This window comes from Panthera leo, chromosome C1 (genome assembly GCF_018350215.1).
Source record: "Panthera leo isolate Ple1 chromosome C1, P.leo_Ple1_pat1.1, whole genome shotgun sequence".
NCBI classification, from domain to species: domain Eukaryota; kingdom Metazoa; phylum Chordata; class Mammalia; order Carnivora; family Felidae; genus Panthera; species Panthera leo.
Window position 1 is genome coordinate 96,577,902 of NC_056686.1, and position 13,682 is coordinate 96,591,583.

The 13,682-nt window shown below is 37.1% G+C and overlaps 1 protein-coding gene across 7 annotated transcripts in view; it reads right to left on the bottom strand.

The window, feature by feature from the left end:
* The window catches only part of PHTF1 (putative homeodomain transcription factor 1), a 95,946-nt gene that overhangs the window by 22,072 nt on the left and 60,192 nt on the right, over positions 1-13,682 (bottom strand). Inside the window, exon 20 of one of the 7 annotated variants that reach the window (XR_006206591.1) lies at positions 5,767-5,798. The exons of the other annotated variants lie outside the window; for them this stretch is intronic. The gene's annotated coding sequence lies outside the window, so the exon portion shown is untranslated. Of the gene's footprint in view, positions 1-5,766; positions 5,799-13,682 lie in introns of those variants that run through there. 7 annotated transcript variants of the gene reach the window in all.

Consider the following 13,682-nt stretch of genomic DNA (forward strand, 5'->3'; position numbering starts at 1 on the left):
CAGTTATACACCACAGCACAGGGGAAGTGCACTGCAGGTCCTCACCACGCCAGGGACTCTCCAAAATGACCAAACGGAAGAATTCCCCTCAGAAGAATCTCCAGGAAATAACAACAGCTAATGAACTGATCAAAAAGGATTTAAATAATATAACAGAAAGTGAATTTAGAATAATAGTCATAAAATTAATCGCTGGGCTTGAAAACAGTATACAGGACAGCAGAGAATCTCTTGCCACAAAGATCGAGGGACTAAGGAACAGTCACGAGGAGTTGAAAAACGCTTTAAACGAATTGCAAAACAAAATGGAATCCACGATGGCTCGGCTTGAAGAGGCAGAGGAGAGAATAGGTGAACTAGAAGATAAAGTTATGGAGAAAGAGGAAGCTGAAAGAAAGAGAGATAAAAAAATCCAGGAGTATGAGGGGAAAATTAGAGAACTAAGTGATACACTAAAAAAAAATAATATACGCATAATTGGTATCCCAGAGGAGGAAGAGAGAGGGAAGGGTGCTGAAGGGGTACTTGAACAAATTATAGCTGAGAACTTCCCTGAACTGGGGAAGGAAAAAGGCATTGAAATCCAAGAGGCACAGAGAACTCCCTTCAGACGTAACTTGAATCGATCTTCTGCACGACATATCATAGTGAAACTGGCAAAATACAAGGATAAAGAGAAAATTCTGAAAGCAGCAAGGGATAAACGTGCCCTCACATATAAAGGGAGACCTATAAGACTCGTGACCGATCTCTCCTTTGAAACTTGGCAGGCCAGAAAGGCTTGGCACGATATCTACAGTGTGCTAAACAGAAAAAATATGCAGCCGAGAATCCTTTATCCAGCAAGTCTGTCATTTAGAATAGAAGGAGAGATAAAGGTCTTCCCAAACAAACAAAAACTGAAGGAATTTGTCACCACGAAACCAGCCCTACAAGAGATCCTAAGGGGGATCCTGTGAGACAAAGTACCAGAGACATCACTACAAGCATAAAACATACAGACATCACAATGACTCTAAACCCATATCTTTCTATAATAACACTGAATGTAAATGGATTAAATGCGCCAACTAAAAGACATAGGGTATCAGAATGGATAAAAAAACAAGACCCATCTATTTGCTGTCTACAAGAGACTCATTTTAGATCTGAGGACACCTTTAGATTGAGAGTGAGGGGATGGAGAACTATTTATCATGCTCCTGGAAGCCAAAAGAAAGCTGGAGTAGCCATACTTATATCAGACAAACTAGACTTTAAATTAAAGGCTGTAACAAGAGATGAAGAAGGGCATTATATAATAATCACAGGGTCTATCCACCAGGAAGAGCTAACTATTATAAATGTCTATGCGCCAAATACCCGAGCCCCCAGATATATAAAACAATTACTCATAAACATAAGCAACCTTATTGATAAGAATGTGGTCATTGCAGGGGACTTTAACACCCCACTTACAGAAATGGATAGATCATCTAGACACACAGTCAATAAAGAAACAAGGGCCCTGAATGATACATTGGATCAGATGGACTTGACAGATATATTTAGAACTCTGCATCCCAAAGCAACAGAATATACTTTCTTCTCGAGTGCACATGGAACATTCTCCAAGATAGATCATATACTGGGTCACAAAACAGCCCTTCATAAGTTTACAAGAATTGAAATTATACCATGCATACTTTCAGACCACAATGCTATGAAGCTTGAAATCAACCACAGGAAAAAGTCTGGAAAACCTCCAAAAGCATGGAGGTTAAAGAACACCCTACTAACGAATGAGTGGGTCAACCAGGCAATTAGAGAAGAAATTAAAACATATATGGAAACAAACGAAAATGAAAATACAACAATCCAAACGCTTTGGGATGCAGCGAAGGCAGTCCTGAGAGGAAAATACATTGCAATCCAGGCCTATCTCAAGAAACAAGAAAAATCCCAAATACAAAATCTAACAGCACACCTAAAGGAAATAGAAGCAGAACAGCAAAGGCAGCCTAAACCCAGCAGAAGAAGAGAAATCATAAAGATCAGAGCAGAAATAAACAATATAGAATCTAAAAAAACTGTAGAGCAGATCAACGAAACCAAGAGTTGGTTTTTTGAAAAAATAAACAAAATTGACAAACCTCTAGCCAGGCTTCTCAAAAAGAAAAGGGAGATGACCCAGATAGATAAAATCATGAATGAAAATGGAATGATTACAACCAATCCCTCAGAGATACAAACAATTATCAGGGAATACTATGAAAAATTATATGCCAGCAAATTGGACAACCTGGAAGAAATGGACAAATTTCTAAACACCCACACTCTTCCAAAACTCAATCAGGAGGAAATAGAAAGCTTGAACAGACCCATAACCAGCGAAGAAATTGAATCGGTTATCAAAAATCTCCCAACAAATAAGAGTCCAGGACCAGATGGCTTCCCAGGGGAGTTCTACCAGACATTTAAAGCAGAGATAATACCTATCCTTCTCAAGCTATTCCAAGAAATAGAAAGGGAAGGAAAACTTCCAGACTCATTCTATGAAGCCAGTATTACTTTGATTCCTAAACCAGACAGAGACCCAGTAAAAAAAGAGAACTACAGGCCAATATCCCTGATGAATATGGATGCAAAAATTCTTAATAAGATACTAGCAAATCGAATTCAACAGCATATAAAAAGAATTATTCACCATGATCAAGTGGGATTCATTCCTGGGATGCAGGGCTGGTTCAACATTCGCAAATCAATCAACGTGATACATCACATTAACAAAAAAAAAGAGAAGAACCATATGATCCTGTCAATCGATGCAGAAAAGGCCTTTGACAAAATCCAGCACCCTTTCTTAATAAAAACCCTTGAGAAAGTCGGGATAGAAGGAACATACTTAAAGATCATAAAGGCCATTTATGAAAAGCCCACAGCTAACATCATCCTCAACGGGGAAAAACTGAGAGCTTTTTCCCTGAAATCAGGAACACGACAGGGATGCCCACTGTCACCGCTGCTGTTTAATATAGTGCTGGAAGTTCTAGCATCAGCAATCAGACAACAAAAGGAAATCAAAGGCATCAAAATTGGCAAAGATGAAGTCAAGCTTTCGCTTTTTGCAGATGACATGATATTATACATGGAAAATCCGATAGACTCCACCAAAAGTCTGCTAGAACTGATACATGAATTCAGCAAAGTTGCAGGATACAAAATCAATGTGCAGAAATCAGTTGCATTCTTATACACTAACAATGAAGCAACAGAAAGACAAATGAAGAAACTGATCCCATTCACAATTGCACCAAGAAGCATAAAATACCTAGGAATAAATCTAACCAAAGATGTAAAAGATCTGTATGCTGAAAACTATAGAAAGCTTATGCAGGTAATTGAAGAAGATATAAAGAAATGGAAAGACATTCCCTGCTCATGGATTGGAAGAATAAATATTGTCAAAATGTCAATACTACCCAAAGCTATCTACACATTCAATGCAATCCCAATCAAAATTGCACCAGCATTCTTCTCGAAACTAGAACAAGCAATCCTAAAATTCATATGGAACCACAAAAGGCCCCGAATAGCCAAAGTAATTTTGAAGAAGAAGACCAAAGCAGGAGGCATCACAATCCCAGACTTTAGCCTCTACTACAAAGCTGTCATCATCAAGACAGCATGGTATTGGCATAAAAACAGACACATAGACCAATGGAATAGAATAGAAACCCCAGAACTAGACCCACAAACGTATGGCCAACTCATCTTTGACAAAGCAGGAAAGAACATCCAATGGAAAAAAGACAGTCTCTTTAACAAATGGTGCTGGGAGAACTGGACAGCAACATGCAGAAGGTTGAAACTAGACCACTTTCTCACACCATTCACAAAAATAAACTCAAAATGGATAAAGGACCTGAATGTGAGACAGGAAACCATCAAAACCTTAGAGGAGAAAGCAGGAAAAGACCTCTCTGACCTCAGCCGTAGCAATCTCTTACTCGGCACATCCCCAAAGGCAAGGGAATTAAAAGCAAAAGTGAATTACTGGGACCTTATGAAGATAAAAAGCTTCTGCACAGCAAAGGAAACAACCAACAAAACTAAAAGGCAACCAACGGAATGGGAAAAGATATTTGCAAATGACACATCGGACAAAGGGCTAGTATCCAAAATCTATAAAGAGCTCATCAAACTCCACACCCGAAAAACAAATAACCCAGTGAAGAAATGGGCAGAAAACATGAATAGACACTTCTCTAAAGAAGACATCCGGATGGCCAACAGGCACATGAAAAGATGTTCAACGTCGCTCCTTATCAGGGAAATACAAATCAAAACCACACTCAGATACCACCTCACGCCAGTCAGAGTGGCCAAAATGAAGAAATCAGGAGACTATAGATGCTGGAGAGGATGTGGAGAAACAGGAACCCTCTTGCACTGTTGGTGGGAATGCAAATTGGTGCAGCCGCTCTGGAAAGCAGTGTGGAGGTTCCTCAGAAAATTAAAAATAGACCTACCCTATGACCCAGCAATAGCACTGCTAGGAATTTATCCAAGGGATACAGGAGTACTGATGCATAGGGGCACCTATACCCCAATGTTTATAGCGGCACTCTCAACAATAGCCAAATTATGGAAAGAGCCTAAATGTCCATCAACTGATGAATGGATAAAGAAACTGTGGTTTATATACACAATGGAATACTACGTGGCAATGAGAAAAAATGAAATATGGCCTTTTGTAGCAACATGGATGGAACTGGAGAGTGTGATGCTAAGTGAAATAAGCCATACAGAGAAAGACAGATACCATATGGTTTCACTCTTATGTGGATCCTGAGAAACATAACAGAAACCCATGGGGGAGGGGAAGGAAAAAAAAAAAAAAAAAGAGGTTAGAGTGGGAGAGAGCCAAAGCATTAGAGACTGTTAAAAACTGAGAACAAACTGAGGGTTGATGGGGGGTGGGAGGGAGGGCAGGGTGGGTGATGGGTATTGAGGAGGGCACCTTTTGGGATGAGCACTGGGTGTTGTATGGAAACCAATTTGACAGTAAATTTCATATATTAAAAAATAAAAAAAAAAAAAAAGAAAAAAAAAAGAAATCTAAAAAAAAAAAAAAAAAAAAAACTGAGAACTGAGGTTGATGGGGGGTGGGAGGGAGGAGAGGGTGGGTGATGGGTATTGAAGAGGGCATCTTTTGGGATGAGCACTGGGTGTTGTATGGAAACCAATTTGACAATAAATTTCATATATTAAATAAATAAATATTAAAAAAAACTAAAAAAACAAAAAGATCAGGGCAGAAAAAATAGAAACTAAAAAAAAAGAATAGAAAATATCAATGAAGCTAAAAGCTAGTTCTTTGGAAGATAAGCAAAATTGATAAAACGTTAGACACTCATAAAGAAAAAAAGAGGACTCAAAATCAGAAATGAAAAAGAAGTTACAACTGACACCACAGAAATACAAAGCATTATAAGAGACTACTACAAAAAAATTGTATCCCAACAAATTGAACAACCTAGAAGAAATAGGTAAATACCTAAAAACATACAACCCTACAGTTTTTTTTAACTTAAAAAAATGTTTATTTATGAGAAAAAGACAGAGCACAAGTGGGGGAGGAACAGAGACAGAGGGAGACACAGAATCTGAAGCAGGCTCCAGGTTCTGAGCTGTCAGCACAGAGCCCAACGTGGGGCTTGAACTCACGAACCACAAGATCATTACCTGAGGTGAAGTTGGACACTTAACCGACTGAGCCAGCACCCAGGAGCCCCAAAGCACACAATCTTCCAAAACTAAAAAGGAAAGAAAAAGATAATCTGAACAAACCAATTACTAGTAATGAATTTGAATCAGTTATCAAAAATATTCCTAACAAATGTAAGTTTAGGACCAGCTGGCTTCACAAATGAATTCTACCAAACATATAAAGAAAAGTTAATACATATCTTCAAACTCTTCCAAAAAAATTGAAGAGGAAGGAATGCTACCAAATTCATTCTACAAGGCCAGCATTAACCTGATACCAAAACAAAGACACTATGAAAAAAGAAAATTACAGGCCAATATCCTTGATGAACAAGATGCAAAAAGTCATGAACAAAATAGAGTAAAACCTTGGATTGCGAATAACTTGTTCTGTGAGTATTCCACAAGATGAGTAAACAGTTCTAATAAATTTTAGCTTGATAAACGAGCGATATCTTGCAATGAGTAGTACATAATACCAAACATCACATGATCACACCTGAGCCAATGGTTTCTCTCTATCAGATTGTGGGTGATCATCTCCCATACTCGAATGCTTGGTCTCAGGCCATGGTGTCTGGCAGAAATCAGTGATTTTTCAGAACATTGGAAAGTGCCCACAACTGGCACTAGTGTATTTTCTTGTCACTTCAGAGCACCTATGGACAGTCCTTTGCTTTCCCATACAAGAATAAGCTTACAAATGCTTTGCTTCATTCTAGGTTAGGCTGCCTGCAGACACAGACCCTAATGTAATTGCCAGTTACATTAAATGCAGTATATGACAAGAGTTTATACTGTACTGTAGTTAATATCTGTGTGAACATATACAATGGCCCCCATGCAGAAAAAGATTCCATTGAGCCAAAAGATAGCAATGATTCATTAGTGCTAGTGAAAGTCATCCTACACAATAACCCTCCTCTCTTGTCTACCTCATACCAGCCATGAAGGTTTTCAAAGGTAACTGCAGGTTAATTTGTTCATTTTTCTTTGTGTGTTGTATTTTCTTTATTATTTTGTATTTTATTACAGTATTGAAATCATTTTTATATGAATATTTTGGGGTTATAGAATGAATCATCTGAGTTTTCATTAATTATTATGGGGAAATTTGCTTTGATATATGAGTGTTTTGGATTGCAAGTATGTTTCCAGAATGAATTATGCGGGCAAACCAAGGTTTTACTGTAATAGAAAGTTGAATTCAACAACACCATTAAAAAGATCATTCACCATGATCAAGTGAGATTTATTCCAAGTATGCAAGGATGGTTCGATATCCACAAATCAGTCAACATGAAACACCAAATCAACAAAAAATGATAAAAATCATATAACCATCTCAACAGATCGTAGAAAAAGCATGACAAAATTCAGCATCCATTCATGATAAAAACTCTCAACAACATGGGGATAAAGGGAACATACCTCAACATAATAAATGCCATATATTGAAGAAAAAAAAAAAAAACAACACAGCTAACATCACACTCAAAGGTAAAAAGCTAAAAGCTTTTCCTCTAATATCAGGAAAAAGACCAGGATGTCCACTCTTACCACTTTTATTTAACATAGTACTAGAAGTCCTATTCACAGCAATCTGACAAGAAAAAGAAATAAAAGTCATCCTAATTGGTAAGAAAAAAGTAAAACTGTCACTTGCAGATGACATGATACTAGATATAGAAAACCCTAAAGATTCCACTAAAAATTATTAGAACTAATAAATGAGTCAAGTTGTAAGATGCAAAGTTATACAGGGGCACCTGGGTGGCTCAGTCGGTTGAGCGCCGACTTCGGCTCAGGTCACAATCTTGCGGTCCATGAGTTCGAGCCCCGCATCGGGCCCCTGTGCTCACAGCTCGGAGCCCGGAACCTGTTTCAGATTCTGTGTCTCCCTCTCTCTGACCCTCCCCCATTCATGCTCTGTCTCTCTCTGTCTCAAAAATGAATAAAAACGTTAAAAAAAAATTTAAAAAAAAAGATGCAAAGTTATACAGAAATCTGTTGCATTTCTATACACTGAACCATCAGAAAAACCATCAGAACCATCAGAAAAAGAAATTAAGAAAACAATGTCATTTACAATTGTATCAAAAAGAATAAAATACCTAGGAATAAATTTAACCAAGGAGGTGAAAGACCTGTACTCTGAAAACTGTAAGATATTAAAGAAATTGAAGACGACACAAATAAAAAAAAATACGCCATGCTCACGTACTGAAGAATATTGTTAAAATGTCCATCCATACTACCCAAAAAATCTACAAATTTAATGCAATCCCTATCAAAATACCAATAGCAGTTTTCACAGAAGACCAAAGCCGGAGGTATCAGAATACCAGATTTCAAACTATACCTCAGAGCTATAGTCATGAAAACACTATGGAACTGGAACAAATATTGACACACAAATCAATGGAACAGAATAGAGAGCCCCAAAATAAACCAGCACTTATATGGTCAATTAATCTAAGACAAAGTAGGCAAAAACACACAATGGGGAAAAGACCATCTCTTCAACAAATGGTGTTGGGCTGGGGGGGCCTGGATGGCTCAGTCGGTTAAGTGTCTGTCTTCAACTCACGTCATGATCTCGCAGTTCATGGGTTCAAGCCCCGTGCACTCAGAGCCTGGAGCCTGCTTCAGATTTTGTGTCTCCCTCTCTCTCTGCCCCTCCCCCACTCACACTCTGTGTCTGTCTCTCAAAAATGAATAAACATTTTAAAAAATGGTGTTGGGAAAACTGGACAGCCACATGCAAAAGAATGAAACTGGACCATTTTCTACACTATATACAAAAATAAACGTGAGACCCCAAATTGTAAAACGCCTAAAAAAAAAATACAGGCAGTAATACTCTTGGACATTGGTCTTAGCAGTATTTAATCTATCTCTTCAGACAAGGGCAAAAAAAGCAAAACTAAACAAGTAGGACTCTATCAAAATAAAAAGCTTTTTCACAGCTAAGAAAACCATCAACAACAAAAAAAGAGACATACAGAATGGGAGAAGATATTTGCAAAAATATATTTAGTAAGGATTAATATCCAAAATATATTTAAAAACTCATACAACCCAATGCCAAGAAAACAAACAATGCAATTTAAAAATGGGACAGAGGATCTGAACACACATTTTTCCAAAGACGACATACAGATGGCTAACAGACACATGAAAAGATGTTAATCATCAATAATCATCAGGGAAATTAAAAAAAAAGCACAGTGAGATATCACCTCACATCTGTCAGAATGGCCAGTATCAAAAACACAAGAAATAACAAGTGTTGGTGAGGATGCAGATAAAAGGGCACCCTCATGCACTATTGGTCTATTGTCAGAATTGTAAATTTGATACAGCCACTATGGAAAAGAGCATGGAGGTTCCTCAAAAAATTAGAAATACATAGCAGCACTTTCAACAATAGCCAAATTATGGAAAAAGCCTAAATGTCCATCAACTGATGAATGGATAAAGAAGATGTAGTTTATATATACAATGGAATACTACTTGGCAATGAGAAAGAATGAAATATGGCCTTTTGTAGCAACGTGGATGGAACTAGAGAGTGTTATGCTAAGTGAAATAAGTCATACAGAGAAAGACAGATACCATATGTTTTCACTCTTATGTGGATCCTGAGAAACTTAACAGAAGACCATCATGGGGGGAAGGATAAAAAAAAAAAAAAAGAGAGGGAGGGAGCCAAACCATAAGAGACTCTTTAAAAACTGAGAATAAACTGAGGGTTGATGGGGGGTGGGAGGGAGGGGAAAGTGGGTGATGGGCATTGAGGAGGGCACCTGTTGGGATGAGCACTGGGTGTTGTATGGAAACCAATTTGACAACAAATTTCATGTTAAAAAAATGAATGAATGAATGAATTAATTAATTAGAAATACAAATATCATACGATCCAATAATTCTACTACTGGGTATTTACCCAAAGAAAACAAAAACACTAATTTGACAAGATACATGCTCCCATCTTTTTACTGAAGCATTATTTAGAATAGCCAATACACGGAAGCAACCTAAGTACCCAATGACAAATGAATGAATAAGGAAGATATTGTGTGCACGCGTGCGCGCACGCGCACACACACACAAACTGGAATATTACTCAGCTATAAAAAAGGGGGAAAAAAGAATGAAATCTTGCCATTTGTGACATGGATAGACCTCAAGGGGGTTATGCTAAGTGAAATAAGATAAACACAAATATATGATTTCATTTAGGTGTGGAATCTAAAAGACAAAACAAACAAAACAGAAACAGACTCATAAATACAGAGAACAAAGTGGTGGTTGCCAGAAAGGAAGGTAATAAGATAAGTGAAACAGGCAAAGGGGATTAAGACATACAAATTCCCAGTTATAAAATAAATAAGTCACAGCAATATAAAGTACAGCATAGGGAATAGTCAATAATACTATAATGTACTATAATATATAGTATATATATAATAACACTATATATATATATATATATATATATATATATATATATATATACATATATATAAATATAATAAGAGCACAAAGTCAGTAACTTTGTATGGTGACAGGTGGCAACTACACTTATGGTGAGCATCTGTAATATATGTAAATGTTGAATCACTATCTGGAACTAATATATCTGGAACTAATATACTGTATATCAACTATACTTCAATTAAAAGCAAATAATTTTTTAAAAAGAAATAAAGGACTTCTCTGCAGTTACAATAAACAAGATAATCAGATTGTAACAAGCACCCTGAAGTAAATGAATAGGGCCATATAACTGATAACAAGGAAAGACGGGGAGCTAATTAGGGTCATCAGAGGAACAGACAGCTGAGCAGCCATTCAGGGGAGAACATAAGAAAATGTATTCTGGGCACAAATGTGATAGAAGAAAGAACTTGGTATAATGGAGGAACAGAAGGAGGTCAGTGTGATTGTACAGTATTGAGGAGTGAAGTTAGAAAAGGAGGCAAGCCTGATAATGAAGGACCTTGGAGGCCACCATAGGGAAAGCCAGGAAGGGCTTACGTAGGAATAACCTAAGTATATAGTTTCCATATTTTTAAACATATTCATGTGGCTACGGAGAACCAACTGTATGAGACAAGAGTGGAAAGGGTTAGCATGTCAACTCAAGTGAAAGTGAAGGAGGCTTAACCTACTAGCAGTGGAAAGGTAGAACTGACACAGTTTGGTGGTGGATTAGATATGGAGGCAAAGAGAGGAACCCCAAGAATAAACCCTGAGAAACTGAGTAAATTTTGTTCCATTTACTAAGATGGAAACAACTTAAAAAACTGGCGGGGGGGGGGGGGGGGGGGGGAAGGAAAAAATATATATATATTTTATATATATATTTCATATATATATATGTACGTATATATTTTTCATACACATATATATGAAATACGGGTTTTTGATGTTAGACAATAGATAAAACAGGATAGAGGAATTAAATGAGTTGAGCCCCATGAATGCCCCAGATTCCTCCTTAGAGTCAGTTTCTAGGTTGTGGGGCAGGAAGGGGGAACCTAAACCAAATCAAGCAGCCTCGTTATGTTCAGGAGACACAGTCAAGAATTTGCAAAGGCCAAGACGGCTGGAATTTGCAGGGCAGAGTACCAGAGGAAAGACAGCTGCATAGAGAGGAGAATACCAAAATAATGTGCAGAGAGTTCTTTTCAAGTCTTTAGGTAAGTATTGACCAGCACAATACTTGTTGGGAAATACTGAACAACAGGGAAAGAACTACCAAAAGAAGCAGGCAAATTTTGAGTTGGGAAGAGTTTGTATTCCCACAGTCAAACTGGAAAAATCTCACCTAATAAACAGAGAACTGGGTAGAATACTCAAGAGGATACTGCTTCCATAGGGGAAAAAGTAGCCTTGGATTAAAGGCTGCTCTGGCCCAACTCACAAAGCTTAAAAGCCTTGAAATGATCAAACGGTTTCCAAGTAACTTAACCATATTCCAAAACAAGCTCAAGAATATTTAAAAGAATGTAAAAACAACACATCCATATACACAAAAATCCAACACCCAACAGTATAAAATTCACATCCAATAAAAAATTAGCAGGCATGCAAAGAAGAAAATATGACCCAAAATAAAAAAAATCAATCATTGAAAACAAACCCCAAAATGACACAGATAACTCTTTTAATGTCCTTATTTACTATTTCTATTATAAATATATTATATTAAACAAGGTAGAGAAAAGAAATAGCATATTAAGGAGAGGCATGAAAGATAAAAAAAAAAAAAAATTCCATAGGCAAAAATACATTAGGTAAGATTAACAGCAAATTAGTGAAGAATAAGTTAGTGAACTTGAAGGCAAGGCAACAGAAACTATCCAAAATTAAAGACGGAGAAAAAAGACTGGGAAACGTATAAAACATTAGTAAGCTGTGGGTCAACTTCAAGCATAGTATTATGCTTATAAACTGGGAGTCCCAGAAGGAGGTAGGAGAGCATGGAGTATAGAAAATTTATTTTAAGAAATAATAGCGAAAATTAAACTATATAAATATACACACATCCAATAAGTGCAACAAACCCCAAGCACAAAAATCATGAAGAACACCACACCAATGCATATTGTAATGAAACTGCACAAATTTGATGATGAAAACCTTAAATTAAAAGCAGCAGAGGTTTTAAAAAATTACATACAGAGGAACAAAGATAAGAATGACAAGAGTTCTTTTCAGAAACAACACAATCCAGAGAGCAGTAGAGCAACAACACTTTTAAAACCAGAATTTTAGGGGCACTGGGTGGCTCAGTCAGTTAAGCATCTGAGTCTTGATTTCCTCTCAGTTCATGATCTCATGGTTTCATAGGTTTGAGCCCCATGTCGGGATCTGCACTGATGGCACAGAGCCTGCTTGAGATTCTTCCTCTCTCTCTGCCCCACCGCCCCCACCCCCTACTCACACTCTCTCCGTCTTTCTCAAAATACATAAATAAACTTTTAAAAAATCTAGAATTTTATACCCAAAGTATCTTTTGAACATAGAGTCAAAAATCTTTCTCAACAAGGTGGGGCTGTACACATTGCTGAAAGTATTTTGGATTTTTGTCTTCAAAGTAATAGTAAAGCCACTAATAGACTCTAAATGGTGAGACTTGCATCTTAGGAAAAACACATTAACTTCTGTTAAGAACAGATTGAGCTTAGGGGCCAGGGGGCCACACATATGTAAGAGCAAAGGAGCATAAAGTTGTTCAAAAAACAGGATAATATCGATTGGGCTGGTAGAAGTGGGTATGAAGAATGGTAGACTGATTAGAAAAGTATCTAGAAGATAGTTATTTGAAGACTTGGTGCCTGGATGTGAGGTGTGAGGAAGAGGAAGGAATCAAGAATGATTCCTGTTCCTGACATGAGCGACTATACTTACATATAATTTTATCTACCTGAAAAATAATGTAAATCAATTATACACTATCAAAACTAACTGAAATCCACAAGAGTAAACTATTCTAAATACTGCATTTAAACTAAAGAATTCACTGTGTAAAAATGCAAATAAAAACCAAATAGCACTTTTTTGTAGGAGAGAAAGATACAGGCATAAGCATTCTTCATCTGAAATTCGCACTGAGCTCAATCTCGCATTGACACAGTTGCTATTGTTCCTTATAGAAAATAATAAAAGCAAGACTTCTACGAGCCATCTGATGAAACACTGAAGTGCCTTTACAAAACAGTTCCTTCTACAGGCAAATCACTATTATGGGGGGGTACCTTTAAAAGTAATTATAACTCTCATGAGGCATTTAAAATGGCTGCAAATTTTTGGTAATCCCTCCTAGTTCAGCAACCTTGCTTCCTATGTTTCTATCTTCACAGGAATCTATTGGTGAAAGATTTTAAAAGGTTTTAAATAGTAACAACAAAGGTTTGTCA